We start from the raw sequence: 21404 nt of genomic DNA, 5'->3' as shown, positions 1-21404 counted from the left end.
GCTTTCAATGCCAAAGTTATGTTTGACATCTTCAGGAGATGGCTAAACAGAAAATACTTTACCTCACTTGGGTCTTAGGTCATAAAAAAGCTGCTTATAAAACAGGATACGACCAGGCAGATTCTTCCTGAAAAAAAAAAACGAATTGATATGTCTTATAACACTTCTAAGCTGCAGCTTAAAAAGTTACCTAATAAGCAAGCTATTGAAAGATGGGAAGAACTGCGGCTTGACCTGTTTCATAGCAGACGTTATAGTCTCAACAGAACTGGAAATGAACACGAGGTGTGAGAATTGTTTGAAAAGAGAGAACATAAGTAAGTACAAAGTAAGCGCAAAATTAATTACCCTATCGCAAGATTTATAATTTTTATCGCGCCATGATAAAATACGTTTTTATGCCGGAAATTGAAGCCCCTGATCTCTTTCTTCACGTGCTACATTTCATACAGCATGAAATAATGGATCTAATCGGTGAGCAATTTATCTCTCGTCTCGGACCAGTGGATTCGCTACCAAAGTCATGTAATATCATACCTTTGAACTCTTATTTGTCGAGCTATGTAAAGTCCAAATACTTTGTGGATTAACCAGTTTCGATTGAGGCATTGGAAGCCATTATTACTAAAGTTATTCACGAGATACGGATCGAAGTCCACCAGCGAGTCATTCAAATTTGGTGTTTAGTGATGGCCAAATTACGGCACAGTTGCGGATAACAATTGAAGAGGATTCTTCTTTTTCTTAATTGGCGCGATAACCGCTTACGCGATTTTGGCCGAGATTAACAAAGCGCGCCAGTCGTTTCTTTCTCGTGCTAACTGGACACACCAAGTGAAGCCAAGTCCTTCTCCAACTGATCTTTCCAACGCAGAGGAGGCATTGCTCTTCCTCTGCTACCACCAGCTGGTACCGCATCGAATACTTTCAAAGCCGGAGCATTTGTATCCATTCGGACGACATGACCCAGCCAACGAAGCCGCTGGATCTTTATTCGCTGCGCTATGTCTATGCCGTCGTAAAGCTCATATAGCTCATCGTTCCATCGTCTACGATATCACTGTGGAACAAATTCAGGTTAGCAAAAGTTAGGTCCATTCTGAGAGTGGCGGGTGAAAATAGAGGCGAAATTAGAAGACCCGTATCGCGGCGTTTGTTTATGTTAGTTCGAATTTTTTTTTAATCGGCCTTCGAAGTTTGCAGTCAAATGCCGATTTTCAGTATATTGTTTATATGGTTTTTTGGCTATAACTCGTCGACTAATTGATATTTTTTCAATCTGTAAAAGCCAAATTATTGCTAGAGACCTGTGCAATAATTACAATTTTTGAAAAAATTGATTTCGAAATTTTTTATGGTACTTATGAGGCAAAATGTTGGAAAAATTATTTTTTTTTCATGTTTTTTGAAAATATTTTCAACAAAACTAAGTCTTTTTTACATTTTGTGTGGTCTATAATATGCTTCTCAGTTTCTTAAATAAATGTAATTTGAAAAGAAAATTACGGGATTAAATACTTTGGCAGCTACTTTGACGAAAGTCACAAAATGTTCGAAAAATTAACGTTTTCCTTATTATTTCTTAATATCTGGCAAGCAACTCATTTTTTTCGCTTTTTTTCTTATCTAAAATATAGTTTTCAATCCATGACATAAATATCATGGAAAAAAATATAGTATCAGTCGAAAATTTGTGCGATATACACACATTCATTACATAAAACTAATGTAAAAAAACCCAAAATTCCTAGTAAACACATAGTAATTAAAAATCCCCAAAACCATTAAATAAATATCGATTTCGGTAGAAGTAATTAAAAAGAGAAGTTTCAAGAATTAGGAACATTCCAAAAACAATTAAAGAAAAGGAAATGCTAAGTATGGATTAAAAAAGGGATTTTCCGAGAAGAAAGCATGCTCCAAAAATAATTAAGGAAAAGGAAATTCCCAGAATACAATTAAGAAAGGGAATTTCCAGGAACAATCAATAGCTATTAAAATAATATTTGTAAACATTTGTGTTGCATGCGAACTAATTTTAAAAATAAAGATTCAGTTAAGACTCGAAACTCAGCCGAAGCTGATGTCTTTTAATTTTCGCTCGGTCGTGATAAAATTTGCTATTCATTCTTTTGGAACCTATTTCATTTATTGAGTGATTTAAGTTAAGTGTATCAGTTTCATAAAATTAACAAAAAAAAACATTCTATAATATATATTGTATTAAAAATGTCGGAACCAACATGTAAAATGAACCATTTTTGTAATATTTGTGGACGTTTCATAGTAAGCGATGAAAAATGCGGCAATGTGACTGATTCTTTTTTGGAAATCTATAGACAATATTTCTCGCAAGAGTTTATCAATGACGTAAACTATGCCCCTAAAAAAGTTTGCTTTAATTGCTATTCAATTCTTATGCAATGGAAAAGTGAAAAGAAGAAGGCTATGCCTTTTGGTGTACCAATGATTTGGTCAGATAATAGCCCACATCAAGAAGAAAATTGCTATGGATGTACCAACTACAATAAAACTTTGAATAGAAGGAAAACAAAGAATAAAACTTATGTAGCAGTGTCAAGTGTCCAATTACCATTACCGCACTCAGAATTCGTTCCAGTACCAACATACCGAAGTACCGATCTTCAAACAGGTATCAGTACTACAACCACCCCTGCCACACTCATGGATTTCTCCTCAGAATTCAACCCTGGTGAAGGTACATCAAATAAAACATCAAAGGACCCAATCCTAATAACACAAAACCAATTGGATGGAATTGTTGCAAATTTGTGTTTGACTCAGAAAAAATCAGAACGACTGGCGTCATTTTTGAAAGGAAATAATTTGCTGACGAAAGGTACAAAAGTAACAGCATATCGAAAACGCCAAAAAGAGTTACAAAAGTTCTTCAATGTCAATGATGCAAAAAATTTCGCTTATTGCAACGATATTGAAAAGTTAATGGAGGCGATAGGGTTAACCTATAAAAAAGATGATTGGCGTCTCTTTATCGATAGTTCACTAATCAGCTTAAAAGTTGTGCTTTTGCACAAGACAAATAGAATGCCTTCTGTTCCGATTGCGTATAGCACTGACACTAGTGAAACTTTCGATAAATTGAAAGACATTCTGGAAGTAGTCGAATATAACGAACACCAATGGCGCATTTGCTGCGACCTCAAAGTAGTTTCCTTGATTACAGGCTTAACAGCATCTGGCCGTCCAAAATATCCGTGTTTTTTGTGCGATTGGGATTCACGATACGGAGAAGGTATTAAAGGAAGAAACCAGTACAAACAACATAACTGGAGTAGTCGAATTGGGCGAAAATGGCCTAATGACAATAGGCTACACGAAAGTCTTGTTCCTGAAATGAAAATTTTGTTGCCGTTGCTCCACATTAAACTTGGCATTGCTAAAAATTTTTTGAAATGTATCGCAAAAAGACCAGCAGTATTCAACCGCTTGAAAGATATTTTCCCAAGACTAAGTAAGGCCAAAATTCAGGAAGGGGTTGTTAATGGTCCCGACATACGGAAACTAATGAGTCGTCAAGATTTTGAGCAAGTTCTGACAGACCGAGAATTAAATGGATGGCTCGCATTGAAAGCAGTCATCAAAGGACTTTTGGGTAAAGAACGTGAAGAAAACTACAGGCAATCTGTTGCAAACATGTTGGCAGCTTTCGCTGAAATTGGGGTTAATATGTCATACAAAATTCATCTCTTGCATCAGCATCTTGAAAAACTCGCTCAACAGTTGCCAACTGAATCTGATGAGCAAGGCGAACGTCATCACCAAACTGCGCTTCCATTTGAAATAAGGTAACTATAGAGTGTGCATATTTTGAATTCCTAGATTTTTCTAATATCTTGGTCAGAGTGCACAATTTAAACATGTTAACGATTGAAAACTATTTTCGTTTCAGGTACAGAGGAAAGAAATCTCCAGATGCGATACTCGCTGAAATTTGTTGGTGGTATAAAAACACCTTTGAAGAAGAGGAAGACGAGGAAACAGAGGAAGAAGGGGAAGACACAGATGAAAATCCAGAATATCTGTTGGACGAAATAATCGATCTCTCTGATGATGATGACGATGACCAAGACATTAGAGAGAGCAGTGATGTTGATCCACAGCCGCCTGCTAAACGGCAGCTGGCCAAATTATTAATTTAATTTATTTTATTTTTCTACTTAAAACTTTTCATTATTAACATTTCAAAATTATATTTTTTTCCATATTTTTATATTTTCTTTTTCTATGTTTCTTCAAAACCAACACTGAACAAAATTGGTAAATAAAAAATGAGAAATAAATTAATATTAAGCTCAAAAAACGCAAGTTTTGTATTATGACTGTATGCCTAAAGCGCAAATTGTCGACTAAGACAATTTTTTTTCAAATTACATTTATTTAAGAAACTGAGAAGCATATTATAGACCACACAAAATGTAAAAAAGACTTAGTTTTGTTGAAAATATTTTCAAAAAACATGAAAAAAAAATAATTTTTCCAACATTTTGCCTCATAAGTACCATAAAAATTTTCGAAATCAATTTTTTCAAAAATTGTAATTATTGCACAGGTCTCTAGCAATAATTTGGCTTTTACAGATTGAAAAAATATCAATTAGTCGACGAGTTATAGCCAAAAAACCATATAAACAATATACTGAAAATCGGCATTTGACTGCAAACTTCGAAGGCCGATTAAAAAAAAATTCGAACTAACATAAACAAACGCCGCGATACGGGTCTTCTAATTTCGCCTCTATTTTCACCCGCCACTCTCAGAATGGACCTAACTTTTGCTAACCTGAATTTGTTCCACAGTGTATTCGCCGTTGCCAACGTGCAAAGGTCCAAAAATCATACGCAGAATCTTTCTTTCGAACACTCCAATCGTCGCTTCATCGGATGTTGTCATCGTCCAAGCTTCTGCTTACTTCCTCCTTCAAGTAGCATACGGATTCATCTCACGAAAAATTCGAGTGCTTTCGACTTGATCCATTCATTGAGCAAGTTTGCGATGCTCTCGTAAGGAGTGAGCCGCTCTCCAATAAGGGCTGCCTGCATTGGTCGGAACAGATGGTAATTCGAAGGTGCGATGTCTGGGGAATACGGCGGATGGGACAAGATTTTCAAATTCATTCCCTATGAATATTTCTTGACTGATTTAGCAACGTGTGGCCTGGCGCCTGACGTCATGCAGCAAAATCAGTTCGTCAAGTCTACCGTCCCATTCCGGCCGCTTTTTTTTTGAGAGCTCGATTCAAACGCATTAGCTGGAGTTGGCAACAATCGCCAGTGACGGTTTCAAATGGTTTAAGTAATACATTAAAGATGACCCCTTCTGATCCCACCACATGCACAACGTAACCTTTGAAGCATGAATATTTTTTTCATTGTCGATGGGCCTGGCTCCCTTGGTAGGCTTCAATATTTTCGACGCTTAGGGTTATCATAATAGATCCATTTTTCATCGCCTCATCGCCAGTGACGATACGATGCAGAAAAGCTTTTCTTTTCTGCCGTTCAAGGAGCATCTCACACGTCACCAAACTTCTCTCGATATACCTCTCCTTCAATTGATGTGGCACCCAGTTACCTTCTTTCTGGACCATTCCTATTGTGCGTAAACGTTTACTGACGGTTGATCTGTCAACATCCAACTCTTTAGACATGTCATCAAGAGTTCGACATGCGTCTTCATCCAATAATTGTTGTAATTGAGTATCTTCGAATTTTTTCGGTGCCTCTTCGCGAACTTTATCACTCACGTCGAAACTGCCACTTTGGAAGCATCGAAACCACTCTTTACAAGTTGTATTTGATGGAGCGTGATTATAGTAAATATTGATCAATATGCGACACGTTTCAGCTGCACTTTTCTTTAAAAGTTAATAATGAAATGCTGTTTTTTTCGTAGAGATCAACATTTTTGGCCAGATAAAAAGGATATTTACGCTTCAATCGAATGTCAATTACTGTGATCGAGACTTCACATATACACCTTCAAACCCAGTATATTACTAGAGCGAAGACGAAAATAAGCCAATACAAAAGTAAGTTCTTTTACTATTGCGCTCCATACGTCTCCGTATGGCTTCTTCTTGCGTTTAGCTTCGCAGGTCGTCTTCCATATCATCTGCCCAGCTCCTTTGTGGCCGTCTGCACTTTCTGCTGCCCTAAACTCGAAAGTTAAAAGTTTTGTGCTCAAGGCGTATAAGACCGCTCTTTATATTAGTAGTCAGAACCCATGTTTCACATCTATATGGTGCTAATGGTCTTATAGTGGTCCTATAGATCTGTAACTTACACGTCCATGGCAAGAGTTTGCTTTTAAGCAGTTTGCGGCGTGCGCTACAGCTCTTATTTGCAGCCTGCTGTCTGTCTTTAATGCAGATAGACGGATTTGCTGTTCTGTATAAGTTTACTCTTTGGTTTCGGCCGTTTGGAATACGTCGCGCCCGACCTTTCATCTAAGGCTTTTTTGGAATGATGAAAACTCTGTATGGCATTACGGAGCTAAGTTACTAAAGTACCAAAATATTTAGCAAATTTTGACTCCTTTTACTTTATTGTTTCATTTATATTAATTTCTTATAGTTTATTCTACAATAAGCAATGCCTACACTAAAATTTCGAACTTTGCTCGACAAATATTCTTTAATATTTCAAATTTTTTTAAGTTCTGTTACAAGCTCAGTCCGTTTTAAATGTGAAATTATAATGAAGTTAGTCTTAGTTAATCATTTAAATATTTAAAACAATATTTTTAATTTTCATTCGAAATGGTCACCATTTGTTTTTACATAAGCCTTTAAGCGATTAGGCCATTCCCCTATTGCAGCACGCACGGTTTCGTTGGGGATTGCCGTCGTTGCTCGAACCAAATATTGTTTGAGACTCTCTAAATTTCTGTTAGGTCTACGACAGACCATGTTTTCCAATTTCGCCCAACCAGGAATATAGCTTTAAGCCATTGCTGGGTGGTTTTTGCCTTATGGGCTGGAGTTGAATCTTGATGAAAGAAGTGATAATGGTTGAAGTGAGTACTGCTCAACTGCTTTAATACGCTTTTTCAGACACCACTGGCACACTTTTATATATATATATTTTCCCGTGGTTTCTAGGTGGAACAAAGGGCCTCAATGAACAAGTTAAAGTTAAATCTATTAGAAGCTAGGAATTTTATTTGCCGCCAGGAGCGGCCTGCTTGTTGCACTTCTGTTTCTACTAGTCGCCTCCACGTGTTAGATGGTCTGCCAGGTCTGCGGCTGCCTTGGGGGTTCCAATCCAGGGCTGCTCTAGTGATATCACCATATGGCTTTCGAAGTGTGTGACCGATCCATTTCCATTTGCGGCGTCGAATTTCGAGATAGACTGGTATCTGTTTCGTTATAGTCCACAGATCGGAGTTTGATATGACGTTAGGCCAAAAAATGCGCGTGATCTTGCGAATGCTGCGGTTGATGAATACTTGCATTGCTTGTATGTCACGTGTTGACGCGTTCCACGTTTCGCATGCATACAAGAGGACAGATTTCACATTGGACTCGAAGATTCTCAGTTTCGTGCGCCTCGTTATATGCGTTGCTCTCCAAACTTTATCAAGCATGCCAAACACTACGCGAGCTTTCGATATCCGGTTGCGTATGTCAGCCGCTCAACCGCCGTTTTTACACTTTTGCCCCGCTCTTAATCCCTTTTTCGCAGAAAGGTACAGATGAACGTAGAGAGAACGCCTTTACAAGAAATTCACAACCAAACCGTAATGGAGGCTGGATGTTGGCCACGCTGAACCCTTGGAACAACATTTTTTGCGCCTTTATAAATTCTAGCATAGATTTTGTCGTTTCGTTTATTAAAAACTTCTCCAACAGTGAACATTTGCTCATCTGTGAAAATAATATTTTCATGGCCGTTGACTGCGTGCGACCGAAGAAGACGCTTGCATCTGCGGAGTCTAATTTTCGTCAAGGGAGTTGTCAAAAGATGACCAGTTGACCGACGGAAGGTTTTCATGTGGAGATCATCTCTAATTAGTCTTGACATGATTTGGTTGATACATTCATTTACCTGGACATGCATCTTTGCTTTGTAAGAGAATTTCTGCGAATTCTTTCTCGAATGGCATTCAAAGCTGTACTGTTTAGACCCAGCGAAGAACACCACTTCTTTTTCTGTCTGTCACTTCAGGCGTTTGGGAAAAAACGATTGATCATGCGGTGAACAAATATTCTCGAAATATTAAGTTTTTTCAGCAATTCATAAATCTCACTTGCACTTTTACCACACTTTTGTAATGCAATCACTGCAATGCTATTTTCCTTTCGCATATCTCAGATATGATGTACTGATGGACCGAAATTAAAATATATTAGGAATAGGGGCGGCAATCAATAGGCCTGAATTAAAGAAATCCATTCTAATGGATTTTTAACCAACAATATTCCAGGCAGAAATACATATATAATTGGCGCGTACACCCTTTTTGGGTGTTGGGTCGAGCTCCTCCTCCTATTTGTGGTGTGCGTCTTGATGTTGTTCCACAAATGGAGGGACCTGCAGCTTCAAGCCGACTCCAAGCGGCAGATATTTTTATGAGGAGCTTTTTCATGGCAGAAATACACTCGGAGGCTTGTCATTGCCTGCCGAAAGGCGACCACTATTACAAAATACTCTTTCTTCATTTAGGTGTTTCATCGAGTTTCGAACCTACGTTCTTTCTAAATTCCGCATAGTAGTCACCCACCAACTCTACGGCTAAGGCGGTCGCAGAACTACATGTGATTGATATAGATATGAGGAAAATGAGAGGACACCACATTTACATACATAATTTAGATTGTCAGGCAGCTTTGAAAGCCCTTCTATCAACTTCAAATCACCTCAAAAATGATTCACAGCTGCCTGAATCTTAGGGAGAGAACTTCATCACATTATTATTAGGTTCGGTTCCCGAACACGAGGGATGTGAGGAAATCGATATAGTGAAGTGCTCAACGAACTTCACTGGACAGAGGAATTTCTAATAAGCTACTTTCACTCAGCAGAGTAGACTTAAGATTTCTAACTGATTACTTTACAGGCCACTGTAGCCTGAGGTACTACTTAAACAAAATTGGTCTTTTTGAGGTCATCATCTGTCGATTTTGCGAAATTGGCTCTAAAAATCCTGCAGAGAACGGCAACAGGTGTTGTTAAATCTATGATCCGGCAGATCAACAATAAGCATGATGAATCGAGCGATAATACCTTCACAAATCTCGCTGTTAAAAGCTCCATCCTGTTGAAATCACATTTCGTCTGGGTCAATATTTTCTGTGTTTTAAAACAAAAAACCTTTGATCATGGTTCGTCCACCTATTTCGTTTACCATGGTCTTGTTTTAGCAGCATTTTTGAATTAATAAAGTCTAACATTCAGCTAAACCGCTGAACACAGATTATCGATAGAAAAGGATTTTCTTTTAACTTTTCCAACGCAAAATTAGCAAACGTATGATCATTTAGATAACCTTGAGGCTCTAATTCTTTCACAAGCTCATTCTTATATGGATGTAGGCCAAGATCTTTCTGTTACGTTTCCCATGTTGTGGACCAATAAAGTGCACACCAATCCGCCGTCTTCTTGATAACTCTTCGGATCTGCATTTAGACGTTTACGTATACTGGATATTGTGTATCAGAACGAGCATTTCTTTGATGAGTCGGCATAAAGAATAGTAGACGTGGTACAAAATTTATTGATAGCACAATGAGTTGCTTGCTCGGTTCGTTCGATTATACGAGTATAAGTAAATTATGCGTAATTTTTTATTTCCCAAAAAAATTCCAAAATGCATGGCTCCTTATATAATGAAATACTAACAATTATGAATAAAAATAATTATCTGTGACACATCGCACCAAACCAGAAAACCCCAAAAAATTGTATTATTTATTATACGCCATTTACGGTAGCCAGGTGGCAAAACACTCTATTCAAGATGATTTTGCTTTTACACAGCTGGAACATTGCTCTGTATTTTATTTTCAAGTTACGGGAAATAACACAACGAAATTTTTAGACTTTATGCTGCAATTAGAAATGTTAAGACGCCTGTGACATAGATTCCGAAGTATAATTGATTTTATTGTTAGCTCCAATACTTAAAATAAATGCAAGTCATACAGAAGGCTCAAAATATATGCAAGTCATGCAACAGGCGTTTTTCGAACACAACAAAAGAATTAGTGAAATGTTTGAATGTTATAAATTAATGTTAGAAGCACAATCAATTAGTAGCTATAGATATTTTTAGTTATTACTTATTGTATTCGTAGCTGCCTTAGCCGAATGGGTTAGTGCGTGACTACCATTCGGGATTCAGAGAGAACGTATGTTCGAATCTCGATGAAAGAACAAAATAAAGTGTATTCCTGCACTTTTTCTGCGCTCATAAAAATATCTGCCGTTCGGAGTCGTCTTAAAACTGTAGGTCCCTCCATTTGTGAAGCAACATCAACATGCATACCACAAATAGGAGAAGGAGCTCGGCCAAAAACCCAATCATTTGCAATATTTTGAAAGCAAACAGAACCAACTAGCATTAAAATTGTATAAATCTTTACCAATCACTTTGGTTTTTTTTTCGGATCACAACAGTGTGTTCCAAGCAGAGGTGGCCGCAATCAAAGAAGCAGCTGATTGGTTATTTACTTGCGAAATAACTGTTAAGAAGGAAAATATCTACTTCGATAGCCAAGCGGCAGTTAAGGGCCTAGGCTCTATTATGGTGCACTCGAAACTGGTCTGGTTTCACTTTCGATTGCATCCGAACTCTTTGACATAAGGTTAACCTGGTTATAGTGACTTTGCAGGAAACTGCGAAGCTTACAAACTGGCCAGACAACAGACCTGTGTGCTAGTGGCCCCGCGAAAGGAAAAAATCGGGATCCCATTGACAACCTGCGCTCTACTCCTGAAAAAATGGGCTTCGATGACAAAATCTTAGCTCTCAAATTTAGTGGGCGTCCTCACGTGACACTATCCGCGGGATATACATGCGGTGAGACTCGGGAATTACTTCGAGTCCTTTTTGTGGCAGCTGCATAGAGGATGAAGTGGAATCATATCAGCACTTGCTGCTTAGCTGCTTCGCTCTCGCGGGACTAAGATTTGGTTCTCAGTTGTTTCCTACACCTGCTGGCATAGGCAGGCCTGGATATCAAACATCTGATGAATTTCATCAGCAGCATAAAGCGGCTAACACTGTCGCAAATTAGTCACTGTTCATAATCCAAAAATACCTCCTCTCCCACCCTCTCCTTTCGTCCTATCGATTTTTCCTTCACCGCTTTTCTCCCTGCAATGGTAATACAAAGGGTGAACTAAACTTCTTCGTCCAAGTGAGTCCACTTTCTGGGCAACCATTATAACTAACCTACCAATTACTTTCGGATGAAGAGTGGACAAATATTACTATATATTTATGGATATTTGAAAATTCAACAGGAAATGGATTCCATTCTTTATGTAACTAAGAATATGAATATGAATTGTGCTTTAATTTTTTTCCCTCGTCACGACAAACGTGTGTGGAATTTTCTGTTACATATAAAGAATTTTTGAAACATATCTTAATAATGAATGAATACCTCACGATTGCATTCAATGATTTGAGAATAACATTAGGCCACGAAAAAAGTGCCCAAAAGTAGCTACACGGGCATTAACCGCTGCGGGGTACAAGCTTAACATCCCTTTTAAAATCATGAATGTATAATTTCGAATTATTAGAGGTTATTTGAAATCTATAAAACAAAAATTCTGAAAAAAAATTTAAAATCGTTTTTCTAAATAAGTATTTTGACCATAAAAAGTATGGATGGGGCAGTCAGCACCTTTGAAAGCTAAATCACCTGTTTTCCGTGGCTTCGAGAGTGTATCTACAGGTGTATTTTAGGCGTAATGTTAGCAGGGTAAAGCAGGAGGGGATACTCTGATCAGCGCATGTTTACCAAGAATCAAGAGGGTGAGGTATGCGAGTACACTACGACCAGTATTGTTGCAACGCTCCCAAGAGGTTGAAGCTTCTCTCGGGAAGAGATCCTACATGGCTGGCAGACTGTTTAAATTATTTAGTGAATTAGTTAAACAGGCAGGCTCCCTTATGCTTGAAGTGACCTACAACAGCAGGGAATACGGTCTCATTTGCTGGGAAGAATTGAAAAGAGGGTGGTAAGAGGGAACCTTGAACCTCCCCTTGCTAGAAAAGTTTGGAACATTTTAAAACTTGGAAGCGGACTTTATGCGTCAACGAGCGGTGTAGATGTAAGAGAACTGGCTCCATTATTGGCACCGAGGCGAGTCCCAATCATACCTGCAGGTAAAGGTGTGATATAATTGAAAGAGGTAAGTTAATTTTTTTAATTTATTCTATGGAAAAACTTGATTACCTTTAACAGTGTTAACTTCATTACTGTGATGAGGAAGTAGGTGGCATACCCCACTCTGAACATTTCTTCACTGTTGTATTCACTTTCCGATTGGGGTGTGCTTTATACTCACTCCTCTTCGGATAACAGGTACATTCAGTTCCCTCTCAATGAAACTTGGCGAAAAAGATCCTCCCCCAGCAACCTGAGGTGTACGTAATGGAGTTTATGCTAAGTCTATGAAATCCGCCGGATCTGCTCAAAGAATCAGCGTAAGAAAATATAAATCTTTCAGAGGGATCAATCGACGTCTGATTGCCATAGTGCTTTTAGTGCTCTTATCCGCAAAGACTGGTTTTATGGAGAGGCAGCCTTAATGGCTTGGACACTTGAGCCTTTCAAGCCCTTTAAATCACTTGGCCACGATAGTATCATAACTGCTCAACTGCAGTAGGATAGCAGGAATTGCATACCCTGGTTGTCAAGATCAGTACGAGTTCCGCTCATAGCTAAGGTAGGCAATAGTTGACATGTATCCCCTAAGGATTTTAGGCCAATCAGTATTTCAACCTTCCTGTTGAAGCCCGCTGAGAGGCTGATTTAGCAGCACATAGTGTGGGGATTAATCTATTATACTTAGTCTGTAGGTGGTTCGATGGAACCTTCTTGCACACTATTATTAAAGATATAGATGAGTTTCCATCTCAAAACCAGTTAACATTTAACAGTCACCATTAAGAGGCCTTGTAATAATGTTAAGGGGGTGAACACCAAACTTTATCAGGTTTTTCAATAAAATATTCAAATGGTCGTGGCAGTGCAGCGCGGTATTTGTCTTCACAGGCAGGTGAGTAGGGGTTCTACGGCGGTGGTAGTATTCTCTCATGGAGATGGATGGTTGTCTACGCGCCTGACATAGCACTTATTGCTAGAAGATATTTTTTACATATTCTGTACGAACTGATGCCTGCCTACCTAAACGCAACTTCACTCAACGAAATACTTAATATTAAAATTATTCATTCATATTCTTCTTCTTCCCTTAATTGGCGCGATAACAATTTACGCGATTTTGACCGAGTTTAACAAAGCACACCAGTCGTTTCCCTCTCGTGCTAACCAGCGTCAGTTGGACACACCAAGTGGAACCAAGTCCTCCTCCACCTGATATTTCCAATGCAGAGGAGGTCTTCCTCTTCCTCTGCTACCACCAGCTGGTACCGCTTCGAATACTTTCAAAGCTGGAGCGTTTGTATCCATTCGGACGGCATGACCCAGCCAACGTAGTCGCGGGATCTTTATTCGCCGCGCTATATCTATGTCGTCGTAAAACTCATACAGCTCATTGCTCCATCGCCATTGTATTCGCCGTTAACAACGTGCAAAGGTCCAAAAATCTTGCGCATAATCTTTCTCTCAAGCACTCCAAGCGTCGCTTCATCGGTTGTTGTCATCGTCCACGCTTCTGCGCCATACGTTAGGACGGGCATGATGAGAGCCTTATAGAGTGTTAGTTTTGTTCGTCGAGAGAGGACTTTACTACTCAATTGCCTACTTAGTCCAGTTCTAGGCTGTTAGTTCTAAGCTGACATTCTTATCGATGTTTATGCTGGTTTCTAAATACACGAGGTCTTTTACAACCTTGAAATTATAACTGTCTACAGTGACGTGGGTGCCGATACGCGAATGCGTCGACTGTTTGTTGGAAGACAGATACCTCGTTCACGACCAGACCCATTCGCTTTGCCTCTTTATCCAGTTTGGAGAACGCAGAACTAATAACGCGGTTGTTAAGGCCGATGATATCAACATCATCGGCATACGCCAACAATTGTACGCTCTTATAAACAATTGTGCCTGAGCGATTAAGTTCTGCGGCTCGTACAATGCTCTTCAACATGAGGTTAAAGAAGTCACACGACAGCGATTCACCCTGTCTGAAACCTCGTTTGTTATGAAACCGCTCGGAGAGGTTCTTCCCAATTCTGATGGCGCTGCTGGTATTGAGCAACGTTCATTCATATTCACTTAAGGAAAAAAGGGGCGGTAAATGTTTACTTCGGCAGCCATACGGGAATGAGGATCCTGGGCCTGATGATATTCCATAGAAATTGATAGGGGATTGCCTGTTTTCTGTTTAGAATGCATTTTATCGGAATTCCTAAAAGTTATACCGAAGAGATACCTAGTCACAAGGACATCGCGGAAAACTTCCGGTCGATTGAGCTATCTAGACAGGCGATCCGTAAGATTTTTTCAACTTATGCGCACTGAACAAGTGAATCAATTTGCAAGTTGGGGGTTTCTACTGTCTACGTGTGGATCAAAACCAAATAATAGAGCTCTTAAGGTTAAGAAATCTGTAGCTCTCAAGTTTTTTTGTGCCGGACGTTTTCCGCTAGGTATGAAACTCGGCATTATTTTTAGTCCCGCTTGCAATAGCTGTCAAGTGGACGAGAGGGAATCATCTGCGCCTTTTGCTAAGCTGTCTTGCTCTCACGGTGCTAAGATTTATGGATCCTGCTCTCAGTTTAATACGTTATGCGTGATATCCACAGCCATATCTTAATCAGTATACATATATTTGAATACAATTGCCGCTTACACTCTTTTTGGGTGTTTGGCCGAGCTCCTCCTCCTATTTGTGGCGTGCGTTTTGATGTTGTTCCACAACTACAAACTGCAAATGGTTTTTTATGAGGAGTTTTTTTTTATGGCAGAAATACACTCGCTACTTCGCTATTAGAAAAAACTTGTTCTTCGTTTTGGTGTTTCACTGAGATTTGAACCTATGTCCTCTCCGAATTCCGAATGGTAGTACTTCCCCATATTTGCTTCTGAGTAAAAGATATTTTCAGTGATAACTTTAGAATTTAGCTAAGAAGCTTTAAATAGATTACGGCCACGTTCGTATTTTTTTTTAATATACAGATGGTTGCCGAATGAGCACTTGATAAGAAAATTCCGGCTAGAGGAAATCGGTAGCCAATTTTTGTATCTTACATATATACATACATATATTGTTAGAAGTCAAATATGGTTGGAATGGAATGGAAGGGAATTTTTTCAAGCAATCTAGCCATCAGGAGATGTAGAGATTCATTACCCTTAGCAAACTTTCCACACCCTTTTATGAATCGTGGCCGTTTTTCAAGCGAAAGATAATGTAGCTTTTCCATTCTCAACACCTTTGGTCCAAAAATTCTCCATCTTAGCCTGGCGAAAGCCGGTTAGCGGCAGAGAAAACGCTCTACACTATCTTTATCTTCTAAACAATGGACTGTGTACGATCATCGATGGTGCCACTCCTACTCTGTCTGAGAAGAAATTTCACCACCACCCAGGCATGCCTTTTTTGGAAAGACTTGGTTGTTTTGAAGACGTATTACTAAGAGCCTTGTTGTATCCGATGGCTCCGTGTATTGTCCTAAAATTAGCCCGATCTAATTAGTCAGCTACTGCCAATACATCAGCTACTGCGTTGCCTTGAACACCACAGTGACCGGACACCTACATATGTAAGTTGAAGCCGATTCCGTCCTGTAATACAGTTTAGTCTCAACTTATAGTACAAACAATTTTTGAAGAGATGGGAGCATTTTCTATCACTTTTAGAGCACCTTGGCTACCACTACAGGCCTAAATGTGGTAAATAAGGCAACTAATAAGTTACAATGAAAGTATCGGGTCAGTTCATAAGTTCGTGCGTATTTTACCCATAATTCCACTTTTGTACGATATCTGCATATAAAAATTATTTGCTGAATGTAACGGAACTTTTTATATTTTTTTTGATGTATTGTACATTCAAAAAGTAATTTTAATCGCGGATAGAAGCACGTGTTGTTAAAAAATAAAATGGAATCTTCGAGCGCGTATGAGAGGCATATTTTGTATTTTTGTTTTATAAAAGTTGTAAAAATGCAACAACAGCTGCTGCAGAAATAAACACTGTTCACGGAGAAGATACCGCGATGTAAGTACTGCGCAAAAGGGTTTTCAAAATTCCGAAGTGGTAACTGCGACGTGGAGGATGCCCCGCGCGCTGGTCGTCCTGAAGTCTTTAACTCCGACGCCTTGCTCGAACTCGTGGAAGGTGAGCCAAATTTGACAGTCGATATGCAAGCGTCCGCCGTAGCCGAATGAGTTGGTGCGTGATTACCATTCGGAATTCACAGTGGTCGCCCCTCGGCAGGCAATGGCAAACCTCCGAGTGTATTTCTGCCATGAAAAACCTCCTCATAAAAATATCTGCCGTTCGGAGCCGGCTTGAAACTGTAGGTCCCTCCATTTGTGGAACAACATCAAGACGCACACCACAAATAGGAGGAGGAGCTCGGCCAAACACCTAACAGAAGTGTACGCGCCAATTATTTATTTTTTTTTATGCAAGCTCAGAGGTTAAATTCATCGAATGGAATAGTTCACAGGCACCTGGTTCAGTTGGAAAAGGTTTAATAGCTGGGAAAATGAGTTCCACATAGACTTTCCGTTGCCAACCTTCAGCAGAGAGTGAGTGTGTGTTCTCAGCTGCTGCAACGGCTTGAAAATGAATAGTTATTGGTGATGAAAAATGGGTCCTTTACAATAATCCTGTTCGGAAACGCCAATGGTTAGATAAAGATGAAACAGAACCGACTCCGAGAGATGGCATTCACCCCAAGAAGATTCTCCTGTCTATTTGGTGGGATATGGCCGGTATTGTTTATTATGAACTTCTGGAACCAAACCAGACGATAACTGCTGATTATTATTCCCATCAGCTTTCAAACCTGAATGAGACACTTAAAAAAATCAACCGTCTTTAGTTAATATACGCAAAGTTTTGTTTCACCACGACAACGCAAGACCTCATACCGCAAGCCAAACATTAGGCAAGCTGAACGAGCTCGGATGGGAGCTGATGCCGCATCCGCCATAGTCTCCGGATATTGCACCTTGTGATTATCACCTTTTTCGTGGACTTCAATCTAATATGAGTAACAAGATATGGAAGCGTATTTTGGCTCCAAGGACAACAAATTTTTTGAGCAGGGAATAAAAAATTTGCCTGAACATTGGGAAGACATTGTAAATAATGAAGGAAAATATATTATTGATTAATAAATACTTTAAACATCTTTTTTATTTATTTTAAAACCACCTTTAAAAAACGCACGAGCTTATGGACTGACCTGATACATGCCTTCCATGACATGTAGGTATTGATATAATTTCGGAAGGAGCCTATTTTTAAGGCGATACAATAAAGTGAATGAATAATAAACAGTTTCCGTTTTATGAACAAATTCCCGTTGCTTGCGGTATAGAGTTTCTTTGTACACACTTTCTCAATGAAAGTGAAAATTGCTAAGCTGATGTGAATCAACTTTTTTGGTCCAATCGCTTTGATTTATTTATATATGGGTTTATCCAATTTTGATTTACATATGACACACATCTGTCAATTAATTGGAATGATTAAATGAGTGTCCCAGTAAAGTACCAAATTGCGTATGCATTGAGTCGCTTCATTATTTATAAATAGCTTTTGTAAAATATCTTGCACATGCCAACAGAAATCTTACGTATCAACCCCTTTCAATCCGGAAAGCAGCTGTGATGTGAATGACTAAATATTATTTTTGCTATATAAATAATAGAATACCCACCTCCTGTGCATATTTTTAGGCTGCATAACCACAATCGCATATTAATGCCTCTCACCGTTTTAGGAAACATTTTGCTATCAACAAAAGGTTTTACTTATATGTGTATTTATAGACATTGGGGTGGGTCGATTTGTAGATTTGGATTCTACATAAAATTACTAGAAAAAATCCACTGAAGCATAGCTCTAAAGTCATTTTCGCATAGTTTTAAGAAAATCTTCTTTTGTGCTCGCATTAATAAGTGTCGTAATTTGTTTATAATATTAGCAATATTTTTCATACTCAATTTTCATCCTTATTTCATAATAAATCCAATATTATCATAATAAAGAGAAATGACAATAATTACAAAAAAAATTTTATTGTATTCAAAATCAACACCGACCCTTGAAACTTAACCACCCTCTATAATAAAAACCTTATAATTCAAAGTTATAAATGTTGTAAAAATGGACAAGGTATTTAACAAATTTCCGAAATTATCATCTCTGCAAAAATTTAAAATTTATTACCCAAAATCTTGAGAAAGGGCGTGCAGTTTTATACACCGGTAAGCTTTAACACGGAAAAAAGAAACTTAAAGAAGTTTGAAACTAGCGTTGATTTTTAACAATTCTTGACGGTGTTCGGTGATTACATCCAAATAAAACACGTGTTTGGAAGCTTTTTATATGGAAGAAAATGATCAACAAGAACAAAAATTTAATTTTAATAGCTATGTTAAGTTAGAATAAATGGCTGTCTTTGCGAGGGGCCCACTTGTACAAATAATCAAAATTCGTCCGTTGTTATTGAAAATAACCAATCAAGTGGAAAAAGGAAGAAAATACTGTGAATTAGAGGTTGACGACCAACAGTGGCTCATTACATTCGTATACCCGCTTCAAGCAACTAATGAATTTTACGAGATGTGTGTTATTTATACCCGCAATATCCGTCGTGTAGCAAAAAGGTAAGAGTTCAGATGTCTAAATATTTCCCCAGCGAGAGCAGGACACCTGAGAAGAAGTTGCTGAGTTGATTCCACTTCATCCTACAGACAACTTCTGCAGTAAGGCAATCCCAAGCCTCACCGCATGGACACCTAACGAACAATGCCTAGTAAGGAGTGCTGCGACTTTATTAGCCTTAGAAGTTCCCTCGAGTACCACCGATCTACCTGTGGCCAGAAGGATCTCGCGACCTTGCACGTTTGCGTACTAGATTGGCGCGAGGCCCATATTTCTTAGGATCTTTCTCAGCATTTTAAGGGAGCCCCAATCCTTTCATATTACGCTGAAACCGACTCCAGCGTCCTCTGGCTAGCCGGGCCATCAGCCCAGCAATTGCCCTCTATGCCGTTGTGCCCGAGAACGGAAATGAGTTAATATGGAAATATTCGGATGCAAACGAGAGAGGAGACAGGCATGACTAATTTCGACTGACTAACTTCGAACGCACAAACAGCGAGCTCTAGGAGCTAATTGCCGCTTGGCTGTCGGAGTATGTAAATATTGTATTTTGATAGCGATTTTTTATTTGATTTTTTAACATTGTACCTGTATTAGGAAGACTGCATGTGAGTTTGTTTTTATGCACATCGTACTATAGCTTGCAAAAAAAAAAAATAATAAATGAGTTTTTTGAATTTGGCTGCATTTGTCGGTTCTACCTCCTCAAGGAATTGTTATCTTGCCCCTATAAGGAGGCTCATATTTAATAAGTGTAATGATCTTGAAAGCGATGTTGGCGGTGGAGTAGCTACTGGTAGGGCCTTCTAAGCCGGTAAGGTCGATGGTGAGCGTCGCATCTGGAAAGAGTCCTACAAGGTGTCCACAGGTTAGTGGCGGTTACAGCGGGCGTTCGACTAGCATGAAACGGTTCGGGATATAAACGTATTACTAGGGTACGTCTATGTGCCTTAGAAACGTAGCGTGCAATTAACCTGGCGATGGAGAGAAATGCAATGCACGACGACTTGTTATCTACTCTAGGCTGGCAATGACGTGCAATGTACGCCTGCTGAATTAATTGTAAAAAAGCATGTTGCTCATTTCGAAAACTAAAAAAAAATCTTAATTTCTAAGAATTATTAATTTTCAAAATTTCGGCTGATCTTGCAAAATAAATTCTACAAAATTTTAATATTCCTGAATATTCAACCCTCGGAAGGACTTCTTTACATTACACATCATTGCGTTTTTAGACAAAACTGTGAGGAGATTTGCCAAGAAAAATTCCTTCTACACAAAGTAAACAAACGCGTCAAGGAAGATGTGAAGTGTGCGCTGAACACAATAAACACAGTGAGACTGTATGGGAATATAAGAAATGTTTTGTTGCACTGATTGTTTTGAAATATATTGCACCGTTAGCCGATAGCCCTGGTAGATAGAGCTTTTATCTTAGATTAATCTATAATTTTAATTATATTTTAATAAATAATAATAATAATAATAATATTGCACGGTACAAAATTACTAATAAAATTCTTTAAAATACTATTAATTTTATTTATATTCTTTTAAATATTGTGATTATATGCATTTGTTGCACTTACTCTACTAAAAGCTTTAATAGAAATTATTCCAAGCAAGAGCTCGTTATAAATTGGTTTACACGGTACAGTCACCGGCTGTTGGAAATTAATTTCCAGCGCCGGAGGATGAAGACCTGAAGAGGTTGAACTAGAAAACCCAATGCCGGGAAGGAAATTTATTACAGAAACCACTGTATATATGTATATTTTATTCAAACTATATACATATATATTGCGTTTCTTCAAATAAAATCTGAATATAAGGAATTACCAAATAACGAAACAAAAAATTCCCAAGAACCAGTTTGTATTACAGTCTATGTTAGAAAAAAGGAACCGCGATTATTCAAGAAGATATGTATTCAAAAATTTTTTTAAATGAAAGTATGTACAAAACTACGAGTCGCAATTATTCAATAAGCCGTGTAGTCTTCATCGTTGTCGAGTATAGCCTGGCATCTTCTCGGCATGCGTTGAAACAGCTTTTCTGCGTAGCTCGTCGACAAACAGGACTAGATTTTGCGAACTTGACGCACGACTTGCTTTATGACATGGACTGGCCTTCCGGTAAGATGCGATTTCATAGTTCCCCACACATTTTCAATGGGGTTGGCATCTGGGGACTTGGAAGGCCAGTCAAATACTGTGACGCCATTTTCTTGTTTTGTTGTGTCTCAATGTGTTTTTCTGAGAGCAGTGGTTTTAATGATGTGGGACGGTGGGATATGTTCGCCTCCTTCAGCTGATGTTCGATGGTGTTGATACTCACATCTATTCCCTTTTTAGCAAGAACTGATCGTGCTTG

Source organism: Anastrepha obliqua, chromosome 2 (assembly GCF_027943255.1).
Source record: "Anastrepha obliqua isolate idAnaObli1 chromosome 2, idAnaObli1_1.0, whole genome shotgun sequence".
Classification (NCBI taxonomy): domain Eukaryota; kingdom Metazoa; phylum Arthropoda; class Insecta; order Diptera; family Tephritidae; genus Anastrepha; species Anastrepha obliqua.
Note: the sequence above shows the minus strand (reverse complement) of the source record.